This window comes from Oncorhynchus keta, chromosome 22 (assembly GCF_023373465.1).
Source record: "Oncorhynchus keta strain PuntledgeMale-10-30-2019 chromosome 22, Oket_V2, whole genome shotgun sequence".
Taxonomy (NCBI): Eukaryota; Metazoa; Chordata; class Actinopteri; order Salmoniformes; family Salmonidae; genus Oncorhynchus; species Oncorhynchus keta.
The window spans coordinates 18353876-18368502 of NC_068442.1; the positions used below are offsets into that span (position 1 = coordinate 18353876).

At 38.8% G+C, this 14627-nt stretch overlaps 1 protein-coding gene across 1 annotated transcript in view; it reads left to right on the forward strand.

Moving 5' to 3' along the window:
- Window positions 1-6997: 6997 nt before the first annotated feature.
- Window positions 6998-14627, forward strand: part of LOC118401141 (tripartite motif-containing protein 44-like) — a 78513-nt gene continuing 70883 nt past the window's right edge. Inside the window, exon 1 of the mRNA XM_035798416.2 lies at window positions 6998-7132. The gene's annotated coding sequence lies outside the window, so the exon portion shown is untranslated. The remainder of the gene's footprint in view (window positions 7133-14627) is intronic.

Below are 14627 nucleotides of genomic sequence, written 5' to 3' on the forward strand. Positions count from 1 at the left end.
GAAACAATATTTATTAGGCACTTGTTTGCAGTTCCTTCCGCTTCCACTGGATGTCACCAGTCTTTGGAATTTGGTTGAGGTTATTCCTTTGTGCAATGAAGAATTACGGCCATCTAGGAACAGGGTAACACTGTTGAGAGTTGGGCAAGACTAGAGAAGTAGCTTTAGTTTCCTCTCATCCTATTTTGAAAACAGATAGATTGAAAACAATTTGATCGATTTATTAATGTTTAAAAATACCTAAAGTTGTATTACAAAAGTATTTAGAAATGTTTTGTCAAAGTTTACAGGTAACTTTTGAGATATTTTGTAGTGACTTTGCGCAAATTGGAAGCTGTTTTTTTCTGGATCAAACATGCCAAATAAATGGACATTTTGGATATATATGGACGGAATTAATCTAACAAAAGGACCATTTATGATGTTTATTGGACATATTGGAGTGCCAACAAAAGAAGCTCGTCAAAGTTAAGGCATGATTTATATTTTATTTCTGCGTTTTGTGTAGCGCCTGCAGGGTTGAAATATGCTACTCTCTTTGTTTACTGTTGTGCTATCATCAGATAGTAGCATCTTTAAAATCTGACATGTTGGCTGGATTCACAACGTGTGTAGCTTTAATTTAGTATCTTACATGTGTGATTTAATGAAAGTTAGATTTTTATATAATTTTATTTGAATTTGCCGCTCTGCAGTTTCCTTTCTTTTGGCCAAGTAAGACGTGACTGTCCCCCTATCCTAGAGAGGTTAATTAAAGAAACAATCGTAATCCAGTACGAGGTGAGTAATCGCTGTCCTAATATCCAGAAGCTCTTTTTGGTCTTAATTAGAGACTGTGGCAGAAACATTATGTACAAAATAAGTTACAAATAATGCAAAAGAACACACACAATAGCACAATTGGATAGAAGTCTGTAAAATGACAGCCATCATCTCCAGCGCCATTCTGTCATATCTAAACTAGCCAGCTGCATTTGCTAGTTAAGTAAGTGAAACAGAAAATAAAAAAATTACAAAATCTCTCTCTCTCGCTTTCTTCTCCTTCACCGTTGAATAAATTAAATCCATTTTTCAATCATCCATTTGTCTTGTCTTGTTTCCATACACCTTTGGTTTTCATTTCCCCAATCAATCTACTTGTATTTAACCCTCTGTTTCCCATCATGTTTTGTGTGTAATTGTTTCATGTTATGTGAAGTTAGTTTACCTGCTTTACTTTTATGTTCCGTTTTTTGAGCGTGGTTGTTTTATGTAGTGCTCTGGTTTTTGGAACTATAATAAAAGTGTGCCTATTCATTATACTCTGCTCTCCTGCACCTGACTTCACCTTCAATACACCATTGACACACAGGTAAGACATTTAACTTGATTTGGTATAATCCATTTGTAACACTGATTACTTGTAGCTGAATAGTCTGTGTTCACGTGGCTGCTAGCACCTTTATGAAAAGGGTCATGAGGGAAGCCCTACAATATTACGTTTTTATGAGTACTGAGAACATTCGGGAGCAGGCAATGTTGAAACGTATTCTTAAGACATGTACTTTTCTTAAATGTAGTATCAAGAATATTGTGAAAAGGTAAACGTTTTTGTTGTGAGCCAATGGGGTAACCTAGGTAACCACAGGTTGTTTTCCCCACAGCTGGGCGGGGCCATGACGTTGTATGTAATAACGATTGGGACTTGTAGCAAAGACTTTTATAACTAACCCAAGATGGACCACAGCCTGTCATTTCAAATGGGAACAAATCAGTCATAGAGGATTTTTATTTTTTATTTTTATTTTTTTACACTTCTTTTTTTTACACTTTTAAACTTAGTCCACTCTGTTCATGACAGATTCTAGTTTTAGGAACAGAACTGTATTGAGATCAAATGTTTTATCAATTAGAAGACTGGCAAAATCAATTTTGTTCCATCTTCTCCCAATGCCGGCAACTGGGATTCCTATCACTACCATTTGGAGAGATAATTGCTTGATGGAAAAGTGTTTTCTCATGTGATCCTTATTAAGTATTTGTCAAGTGCTACAGTTTTTTCCCCTATTGTAAATGTCTTTCAAATGATTTCCTTCTTTCAAATTATTTCCATATTTGGTAGTGAGTGGAAATGGCAAGTGGATGCTTCATATTTATACATCCGGTGAGATATATGTCTAAATGTGATGCCAGTCCCCTTCATTGATTTTAACACATAAAGCAATGTATTAATGGTTTCCTTCCTCTCAAGCAACTGAGTTAGGAAGGACGCCTGCATCTTTGTCGTGACTGGGTGTATTGATACACCATCCAAAGTGTAATTAACAACTTCACCATGCTCAAAGGGATATTTTGTTTTTACTCATCTACCAATAGCGAGGCATTAGAAAACCTCCCTGGTCTTTGTGGTTGAATCTGTTTGAAATTCACTGCTCAACTGAAGGAACTTACAGATAATTGTATGTGTGGGGTACAGAGATGAGATAGTCATTCAAAAAATTATGTTAAACACTATTATTACAGAGTGAGTCCATGCAACGTGTTATGTGACTTGTTAAGCAAATGTTAACTCCTGAAGTTATTTTAGCGTGCCATAACACATTTATTTACTCAAGACTTTTCAGCTTTTAATTTTTAACTAACTAGTAAGCATTTCTAAAAACATAATTCCACATTTAAATTATGGGGTATTGTGTGTAGGCGAGTGCCACAAAATGTCAATTTAATCCATTTTAAATACTGGCAGTAACACAACAAATGTGGAAAAAGTCAAATGGTGTAAATACTTTGAATACTTTATATGCATCTATTTCATGTTGCACTGTATGCCCCATTCCACAAGTAAATTAGTCAGTGTATGATGAGGTTGAGTGGTGGTTGACATTGTACATGCCGTTCCACAGACATTTAAACCTAATGTTGAGGTGATAATTAATGTCTGGGGTCATATTTGTTCATTTTTGCTGTTCCTCAAATAGCATTTTGGAGTTTTTTTTTTATTGTGTAGAAATGCATAAAATGAGCTTCAACTTCTACACACCCTACTCTGCCATACCTTAGGTTTAGCTGAACTGACACACAGAGGACCGTTGTGCGCTCACGGTTAGGGCCCTGGTGAAAGGGGAGCACTGGGTTTTATTGTAAAGAGGAGTCCAAGGACATGTTCTGTGTCCTCTGCTATGATGTCACGGCTGTGAGGATTCTAATTGTGGTGGAACAACATGTGAGAATGGAACAGACAGACTGATAACAGTGCCCTAATATGTGCACTGTGAGTGGAGGCATTCAAAGCATAGGCTCTGTGGAGAAGAAAGAGTAAGTATGAGTGATGTGTGTGCATGCATGAGTGTGATGTTGGAATGCCTTTTCTGTATCTTTATAATCCACTCTTCCGTTGAATTGAACCATTATGGTATAGTCCGAGAACACTGTTATCTAACAGTGCCTGTTAGAGAGTTCATGTCTCTGTGTCTGTGGTGTCCTGAAGTGTCTGGCCCTCTGGAGTGAAGTGAAGTAGAGTAGAGCAGCACCCAGACAAGGAACAGGCAGAGACTTGCCAACCTCTGATGAATCACTGATACGGTATATCAGCGAGCGCCTTCAGTGTCCTACCCCATGCCAACACGTGACAGTCTCAGACAAATCCCCATTGTGTTTGGTTAGGACTTTTATACCCTGCTTTTCCTGGCAGAGGAGGTAGTCAGTGTTTCTGTCTCTATTCTGCTGATCTGGACAAGATTAAGTGTTGTGTTAGGACATAATTATACTTGACAACATAGATGACAGTATTTGCTTACTTAGAGCTACTCCTCTTTGCTCCCTGTGGAGCAAGGCCTTAACATGCTTAACAAGCCCAGAAGCTACAGTAAAGTAATTGTAACTCCACTGTTCCCTTGTAAGGATTCTGTCTGAAAGATTGTTTTGAGCCCCAGATTTTTGGCAAATAAATAAATACATTTTAGAAAATGTTTTTGGGGTTGCCTGTTTTGCATGTTGTTTTGGTATTAATGTGTTACATATCAGTTTGCAAACAATGTAAACAATAATAATAAAATCTCCATATAAACATTGTCTCTTTTTTGCTTTCTTGAGTAAGGCAGCTCCAAAATGCAGGTGCTTCAGCTCTAGTTGCGCCGTGATTGGCTCAGGGTTCTGTCACTCATGGGGACACTACGTCACTGCCAAATCTAAAGGGGGAGCTCGAAAATTCAAGGCCCTTGGGTGCTGCCATAGAGTTACATTAGAAGTGCCCATCCAAAAAGGCTCAAGGTCATTGACCACAGATAAAATGATGTCAAATCACATTATATCTAGAGTAGCTTTGATTGGACTGATAATTTCAACATCATACTTTCAAAATTTTAGCTAGCGGTCATGAATCAAGTCGACAACCCTACTCGCAAATACTTTTTAATCCTTGTCATATGAAGAGAAATTATAGCTAAAACATATCGGTGCTAATCGGCCATTGCACATAAACATTACACAACAAGTTGGAAATCGCAAATTCAACAATGAGTGGTTTGGAAGGAATCAGTGGCTAAATGCAAGCATTGCAAAGCAATCACTAGCCTGCTATTCTGTGGAGTGGGTGTGTTGTCCCAATTCTTGGATTATGGTTCTCTTTCCCAGTTTAAAATGATAAACATTCAACATTGGCCATGCTGTCAATCCAGCATGATTTCTGCCACGCTAAAAACAACTGTTAAAACTTCTTGGTAGCTTGGATGAATAAGGTCCCCAGAGTAAACTGCCTGCTACTCTGTCCCAGATGCGAATATATGCATATTATTAGTAGTATTGGATAGAAAACACTCTGAAGTTTCTAAAACCTGTTTGAATGATGTCTGTGAGTATCACAGAACTCATATGGCAAGTAAAAACCTGAGACATCCAACCAGGAAGTGGGAAATCTGAGGTTTGTAGTTTCATTTAAGTGGTTGCCTATCCAATATGCTGTGTCTTTGGGGCCAGATTCCACTTCCCAAGGCTTCCAGCAGATGTCAACAGTCTTTAGAAAGTTGTTTGAGGCTTCTATTGTGGAAGGGTGTTGAATAAGAACTGTTTCAACAAGTGGACTAGGCTGAGGCCAATCAGCTGTTTACTGCTATTGTCCGGATGGAATATTATTGCAGATTTATTATAAAACGACCCTAAAGATTGATTGTAAACATAATTTGACATCATCATCATCATCATTGGAACTCTTTTGACTTTTCGTATGGATTTTGAGCTCGCACATTGTGCCTTTGGAATAGTGAACTAAGCGCGTAAACAAAACTGAGGTATTTGGATATAAATATGGACGTAATCGAACAAAACAAAAATTTCTTGCGGGAGTCCTGGGACTGCATTCCGACGAAGATCAGCAAAGGTAAGTGAATGTTTATAATGCTATTTATGTCTTTTGTTGACTCCACACTTTGGCGGGTAACTGTATGGCTTGCTTTTGTGGCTGAACCTGTTCTCAGATTATTGAATATTGTGCTTTTGCCGTAAAGCTTTTTTTTAAAAATCTGACACAGCGGTTGCATTACAAACAAGTTTATCTTTAATTCTATGTAAAACATGTATCTTTCATCAAAGTTTATGATGAGTATTTCTGTTATTAGATGTGGCTCTGCAATTTCTCTGGATGTTTTGGAGCCATTTTTGAACAATACGCCAATGTAAACTGAGGTTTCTGGATATAAATATGAACTTGATCGAACAAAACATGCATGTATTGTATAACATTGAGTCTTGGGCGTGTCATCTGATGAAGATCGTCAAAGGTTAGTGATTAATTTTAGCTACATTTCTGTTTTTTTGTGACACGTCTCTTTGGTTGGAAAATGGCTGAATGCTTTCTGTGACTAGTTGCTGACCTAACATAATGATATGTTCTGCTTTCGCCAAAAATCCTTTTTGAAATTGGACACTATGGTTGGATTAACGACAAGTGTATCTTTAAAATGAATTTTAATTATGAGATTTCTGTTTTGAATATGGCGCCCTGCAATGTCACTGGCTGTTGGCGAGGTGGGACGCTAATCTGACTTCGGTGAGTTCAAGACAACTGGGAACTCAGGAAAAAACGAGCTCCGAATGGGAAAATACATTTTGAACGGTCATCCAACTCAGAATTGTAAGTCGGGAACTCGGGCCTCTTTCTAGAGCTACGACCTGAAGATCACTGACGTCATCATGATTCAATCTTGTTTTTTTCAGAGTTCCCAGTTGTCTTGAAAGCACCATAAATCCAGAGAATGCCAGACTTTGATGACAAAGTTTGATGACAAAATTTGTCCACAAAGGAACACTGGTCTATTTTCCCCTCTTAATTTCGCCTATTGTTCTGACTTGGTGGTTGACATGCAGCCTATGACCTGTTTTAGAGAAATGTAATCATCGAATATTGTAAGAGCTTTCATTGTCTGCTTACATGCCCCCTGTATTTATCCTACGGTTCTGACTTGGTGTACAGGGATGACACTGTATGAACGGCCCATGTTCTGAATTATGGCGCTGTACATTTCAAAAGTGCTGAGCAAATAGTTATATTGACTAAATCCGTCCTAGCTCGCTTATTGTCTTAATCTTAATAATAATTATGGATTGCCTCTTATCTGCTTGTCATCTTCTTATGCCATAGTTTGTACATCTCATTTGTCAGTAGGAACTACATGCAAGTCAGCCATATCAGCTGAATTAACTATTTTGAACTGCCAGACAAGGCTATGCTGATAGCCAGGTGGAGCAGTGGTAAGGTTTTGGGATTGCTGTTGGGAACTTTGCTAACCTATGGTTCTGTTCAAATAAGGGTTGAAAGTTACACGGATTGGCATAACTTGATCTCTGGAGATCAAGCACAAACAGAAGTGGAAATCCAAGAGAGATATTAGAAGGCAAACAGAATGTCATAATATTAGCTGAATGGGTTGTTTGACTAAATAACTCTCTCTAGTTTCCCCAGCTCTGACAGCAGTCAGAAAAAGCAGGGGCCGACCTCGCTGGAAACCGACGGAGGCACATCGCTGCCCTCAAATTGGTAGTGGAAGATGGTTACCATGGAGACGGCCTGTGTGAAGAGGGGACTAATAAGAGGTAGTCGTGGATCGAGTGGGGTGGAACGAGGCTGCAGAACAGGACTGCGTTCACTAAGGCTCTGATGGTGAGTCACCGATTTATCTGATTATTTACATGTCTGTCTGACTGACTGACATGGCACAGGATCCAAACCGTAGCCAAATCGATAGAATCTTGTTTGCGGCTCGGTGGAGCTCGCCTGGAGCCCAGAGCATGAGCAACGGAATGGTAGGGAAAGGGATTGTGCTCTGACGTCTTTGGAAAATATGGTACACTTTCAACCTTTGGATGACCATTTTGTTTTCACCCCTTTTGAGCAGAGAAAATATCAAATATTGGCCTCAGTGGACAAATTAGTGTTCCCTGTCGTGGAGGCTTTTCTGAGCTGGAACCGGGAGATCAGTTGATTAGCTTTGATCAGTATACTGATTGATATAAAGCAACTTTGATAAGGCATATGACAGTGGTGATGTTTACAAGCTTGCATCTCCTTTCAGTTTGTCTCAAGACAGCTGGCTGGGTGTCAGGCTTGACAGCATCGGGGAAACGCTTTTCATCTGAGCCACAGAGTGACAGGGGCTATTGTCCATATATTGTACTGTCAACACTCAGTGAATCACTGTCAAGGAGTACACCGTTTTCCTTCCAACAGTTATTTGATTGTGCCAGTCTTCTCATCAATCAAACGACTGCCAGTGTTAACCCAGCCACTGTAGCATATTGACTAACCATACATCCTCTCAAAATCGAAGTGTTTTGAACAGATTAACAGAGGATATTGTTCATGATTCGGGATGCATTTTGGTTTATTTTAGGCGCAGAGGACATTGTTAGTGATTTGGGGTGCATTTTGGTTTAGTGGATGAGCCTCTTTAACTTTTGCATATACTGTACTGTAGATATTTACCCTGGTCAGCCAGTCGACTGCCTGACCCTCTCCCAGCCTCTAATTGGCTCAATGGAAGTTCCATTCACTTCTATTGAATCTTTGTGTTCATTTCAACAATTTTGTACTTGTAATGTACTAGACACCTTGAACAAGATTGATGTAAAATAAATTAACTGGGGCTGATTTGCTTGATCCTTTCTTGCTGCAGCTTTCTGCTCCTCTGATTACAGAATCTTTAACACATATTTATAACCTTACTATTATTTCTGGTACCATCCCCAGGGTCTGGAAGGTGGCCATATACTCCCCCTTCACAAAGTTGGGGACCCCTGTGACTTAAATAATTATCGCCCCACTTTAAAACTCTCTTGATTTGCAATAATTATAGAATCGGTGGTAAATATTCAACTTACATCCTTTTTAACTTCAACATTTATTCTAAATGTCCATCAGTCGGGTTTCAGACTAGGTCATAGCATCATCTCTGCTACTTCTTTGGTTTTAAATGATGTTCTTAATTGTTTGTAAAAGAAGAAACACTGTGCAGCACTTTTTATTGACCTGTCTAAAGCAACACTGTGGACTACTCATTACTTATCCATAGGCATTCATACATTTGGCTGGACCAGGTTGCGTGTAGCTGGTTTGGAAATGATTTAAAGGACAGAATAGTGTGTATTTACTGATGGTGTCAAATCATATTTTCTGGACAAAACGATTTTTGGTCCGGTTCTTTTCACCACTTACATGAACAATATTGGTTTATCTGTAAAAAAAAAAAATGCTTTCACCTGACCTCAGATGACCCTGTGGTGTATGCTATTGCCCCCACAGCTGACCAGGCTCTGTCATAGCTTTAATCTGCCTTTATTGCCCTGCAGAAAGCCTTTGTAGAACTGAAATGGGTACTTAATGCAGGTAAAAAAATGTACAGTTCATTCGGAAAGTATTCAGACCCCTTGACCTTTTCCACATTTTATTATGTTACAGCCTTAAATATTTTCCCCCTCATCAATCTACACACACTAGCTCAAAATAACAAAGCAAAATCTGGATTTCAGACAATTTTTCAAATGTATTACAAATTTAAAATGAAATATCTAATTTACATAAGTATTCAGACACTTTACTCAGTATTTTTTTGAATTTTGAAGCACCTTTGGTAGCGATAACAGCCCTGAGTCTTCTTTGGGTATGACGCTACAAGTTTGGCACACCTTTATTTTGTGGAGTTTCTATTCTTCTCTGCAGATCTTCTCAAACTCTGTCAGGTTGGATGGGGAGCATCACTGCATAGTTATTTTCAGGTCTCTTCAGAGACGTTCGATCGAGTTCAAGTCCAGGCTTTGGCTGGGCCATTCAAAGACATTTACAGTGCCTTGCGAAAGTATTCGGCCCCCTTGAACTTTGCGACCTTTTGCCACATTTCAGGCTTCAAACATAAAGATATAAAACTGTATTTTTTTGTGAAGAATCAACAACAAGTGGGACACAATCATGAAGTGGAACGACATTTATTGGATATTTCAAACTTTTTTAACAAATCAAAAACTGAAAAATTGGGCGTGCAAAATTATTCAGCCCCCTTAAGTTAATACTTTGTTTACTTTGCTGCGATTACAGCTGTAAGTCGCTTGGGGTATGTCTCTATCAGTTTTGCACATCGAGAGACTGACATTTTTCCCCATTCCTCCTTGCAAAACAGCTCGAGCTCAGTGAGGTTGGATGGAGAGCATTTGTGAACAGCAGTTTTCAGTTCTTTCCACATATTCTCGATTGGATTCAGGTCTGGACTTTGACTTGGCCATTCTAACACCTGGATATGTTTATTTTTGAACCATTCCATTGTAGATTTTGCTTTATGTTTTGGATCATTGTCTTGTTGGAAGACAAATCTCCGTCCCAGTCTCAGGTCTTTTGCAGACTCCATCAGGTTTTCTTCCAGAATGGTCCTGTATTTGGCTCCATCCATCTTCCCATCAATTTTAACCATCTTCCCTGTCCCTGCTGAAGAAAAGCAGGCCCAAACCATGATGCTGCCACCACCATGTTTGACAGTGGGGATGGTGTGTTCAGGGTGATGAGCTGTGTTGCTTTTACGCCAAACATAACGTTTTGCGTTGTTGCCAAAAAGTTCAATTTTGGTTTCATCTGACCAGAGCACCTTCTTCCACATGTTTGGTGTGTCTCCCAGGTGGCTTGTGGCAAACTTTAGACGACACTTTTTATGGATATCTTTAAGAAATGTCTTTCTTCTTGCCACTCTTCCATAAAGGCCAGATTTGTGCAATATATGACTGTGTTCTTGGGGACCTTCAATGCTGCAGACACAATCCTATCTCGGAGCTCTATGGACAATTCCTTTGACTTCATGGCTTGGTTTTTGCTCTTACATGCACTGTCAACTGTGGGACCTTATATTGACAGGTGTGTGCCTTTCCAAATCATGTCCAATCAATTGAATTTGCCACAGGTAGACTCCAATCAGTTGTAGAAACATATCAAGGATGATCAATAGAAACAGGATGCACCTGAGCTCAATTGAGTCTCACAGCAAAGGGTCTGAATAATTATGTAATAAGGTATTTATTTTTTATTTTTTATATATAAATTATCAAACATTTCTGATAACCTGTTTTCACTTTGTCATTGTGAAGTATTTTGTGTAGATTTATGATATATATACTTTTTTTAAATCAATTTTAGAATAAGGCTGTAACGTAACAAAATGTGGATAAAGGGAAGGGTTCTGAATACTTTTCACATTTATTTTCCATATCACATAAAAATGTATCTGGTGATTTATACATACATACTTTTGATGGTGCCCTTCATTGACTGTATCCCTGCTTATATACGGTATATTTGGGCATCTGGATTGACCTAAAAGCTGTTCATTAAGAAACTAAGAATGAAAATAGGCTTATTCCATATGAACAGGTCCTGTCGTTCGTTAAATAGAGTAAAATAAATCCTTATTGACAATGGCCATATTGTCTATATGAATGTAGCTGCCACTGTATTGGAGGCAGTATTAAGGTTGATGGGTTCAATACACATCATTGCATTTTGTATCAGAAAGTATGGTGGCCCTCTATGAAGTCTCGTAGATCGATGCATTGCGCTCTTTTTGACTTTAAAGACCTCTTACATAAACATCCGCCATACATTAGCTCATTGTTAACCTTCAGACGTACAGTTTAAGTTACCAGACCCAGACTCAGGGATGTCTAAACTTGGAGATCCCTTCCATCTCCACCGAGCTTTTAGTTTTTTTTCATCTTATGTTGGTGCCTCTAAGGCAATTCAGGCAGATGTTAGAGGGCCTTTTTATTGAAGAATGTGTTCGTTTCATATGATTACGTTTTTCTTTTCATGTATTTTGTAAATTAAGATGAAGATGTATAAAGATATGTATAGGTGTAATTGTTTATTGTAATGTTCATACAGAGCTCATCTCCTTGAAAAAAACATGGACTAAGCATGACTCCTAAATAAAGGTTGAATAAGAAAATATGTGGAGTAGAAGATTTCACTCCATCCTGTTGTGTCTTAGCCATTTCTTCTGTTAGTGGTGAAAAATGGCATGTTAAGACCTGCAACTTCCTGCCAAGTGGCTCTCTCCCACACTCCTAGCGTTACCATCTGCTAGTAGCAATAAAGTCCAGGTCAGGCCTGGTTTTATGATAATAGACACGCTACAGACCTTGCTCAGAAAATGATTGAATCAATGACTTAGTGGGGGAAAGTGTCCACTAAACCTGGGTATTGATCCTATGGTAATATAAGAGAAGGAAAAGAAAAATGTGCAGATGAAGGCTTTCGCAGTCTCATAAAATAGCCTGAGAGCTGTTAGTGAAGTGTGAGTGATGTGAAATCACCAACATTACTGAAAATAACATCAGAGCTGAATGCTGCATCTAGATTGTGCCTAACACCACACACACACACACACACACACACACACACACACACACACACACACACACACACACACACACACACACACACACACACACACACACACACTGTGTGTCACCTTTCTATCATTGTATGAAGCAAACACTCTCTCTGCCTTCTCTCCACTTCTCCTTCCTTGCAGGAATGAATGATTCTGCAGAAAATTGTTTGAGAGTTTTGTATTGAATATAGAATATTCTGGGATGATTCTGAAATTATTAGCTTTCCCTCTGGGACTGCAGAGGATCAGGAGCAAATTCAAATGTCCCCCTTTGGCATTATAATCTCTCTCTTTCTGTCTCTTTCTGTCTGACCTATTTTTGTCTCTTTCTCTATATCTCCCACTATGTTTATTAATTGGATGGGTCTCCCATTGATCGGATTCCCATCTACAAATATCTCAGCATCTGGATTGACAAATACTTCATGTTTAAAAAAAGTATGGATGAGCTAGTTAAAAAGCTGAAGTGACATATATATATTTTTAAAGATCTTGCCTCTCCCAAAATATCAGGAAGCAGATTGTACAGTCCACCTTCCTGACAGATCATTATGGTGACACCATTTACCAGATTGCAGCAGCCACCACTCTTAAACCTTTGGATGCCGTCCACCATAGCGCCATTCGTTTTATCATTGAGGACAGTTTTAATACTCACCACTGCATCCTGTATCAACAGGTTGGCTGGTCCTCATTAAAGGCCCAAAGATAAGTGAATTACTCCCTTTTTGTTTACAAAGACCTATTACAGAAGCTTCCAACTTACCTGACTTCGTTGCTGACATCTAAAATAATTTGATACCAAACCAAGCATGGTTTATTAACTCTTCAGATTCCTCGGGTCTCCACGGAATTAGGTAAATCTGCTTTAAGTTTTCACGCTCCACATTTTTGTAATCACTTGCAAAATTTATTACATTTGGATTCCGTGGTGCTACTAGGGAACTAAGACAATTGTTTTAATTGATTGATTGTTTATGATGGCTGTGATGTTCTAATGTAATGTAGTTGTTATTGTATTTTGTAATTTTTTAAATATGTTACTTTATGCTCTCAGTGCACAATTGAAAATGAGACCCTGATTAAATAAAAGTTCATTAAAAAAATATGGATTGCTATATGGATTGCTATCTCTCCCCTCCTCTCTATATCTCTCTCTCCTTCTATTTCTCTTTTTCCCCCTTTCTTTTTCCCCCTTTCTCTTCTCCCTCTCCATTTCTCTCTCCTCAGTAAACTGGATGCAGTCTATCACAGTGCCATCCCTTTGTCACCAAAGCCCCATATACCACCCACCACTGCGACCTCTATGCTCTTGTTGGCTGGCCCTCGCTACATATTAGTCGTCAGACCCACTGGCTCCAGGTCATCTATAAGTCTTTGCTAGGTAAAGCTCCGCCTTATCTCAGCTCACTGGTCACCATAACAACACCCACCGTAGCACGCTCTCCAGCAGATATATCTCACTAGTCATCCCCAAAGCCAACACCTCCTTTGGCCGGCCTTTCCTTCCAGTTCTCTGCTGCCAATGACTGGAATGATTTGCAAAAATCGCTGAAGTTGGAGACTTATATCTCCCTCTCTAAATTTAAGCATCAGCTATCTGAGCAGCTCACCAATCGCTGCAACTATACACAGCCCATCTGTAAATAGCCCATCCAACTACCTACCTCATCCCCATATTGATTTTATTATTATTTTTTGCTCTTTTGCACACCATAATTTATATTTACTAGCAAATCATCATCGGCACATCTATCACTCAAGTGTTAATTGCTAAATTGTAATTACTTTGCTACTATGGCTGATTTATTGCCTTACCTCCTCACTTCATTTGTACACACTGTATGTAGATTGATTTATTGTTATTGACTGTACGTTTGTTTATCCCATGTGTAACTCTGTTGTTTTTTGTCACACTGCTTTGCTTTATCTTGGCCAGGTCACAGTTGTAAATGACAACTTTCAGCTGGCCCACCTGGTTAAATAAATAAAAAATAATCTCCCTCCACACAGACCCATCTGAGCACCACCAGTCCAGACATTGACTTACTCTCTAAAACCTATTGATTCTGCATTATTATTATTTGAAACCGTGTTATACCAGGCAGGGTGTACCGGGCTTGAAGAGAGCAGCCCAGGAACTGACCTGCTTTGAGATGAGTGAGAAACAGGAACGTACTGTATATTCTGCACCTTTCCATTCAACCAAGGTTCATGAACAGAGGGACACACTAGGTTGTAGAGCAGGTATGTCAAACATATTGCCTGTCAGGGGGTCCAATACGGTCTGCGGGTGGTATGAGTAGAAAATATATAATATACAGTACCAGTCAAAAGTTTGGACACACCTACTCATTCAATGGTTTTTCTTTATTTTGAATATTTTCTACATTGTAGAATAATAGTAAAGACATCACAACTATGAAATAACACATATGGAATCATGTAGTAACCAAAAAAGTGTTAAACAAATCCAAATATATTTTACTTTTGAGATTGCCTTGATGACAACGTTGCACATTGTTGGCAATCTCTCAACCAGCCTGGAATGCAATTGTTAAAAGCTCATTTGTGGAATTTCTTTCCTTCTTAATAATGCATTTGAGCCAATCAGTTGTGTTGTGACAAGGGTAGGGTGCTATACAGACGATAGCCCTATTTGGTAAAAGACCAAGTCCATATTATGGCAAGAACAGCTCAAAAAAGCAAAGAGAAATGACACTTCATCAT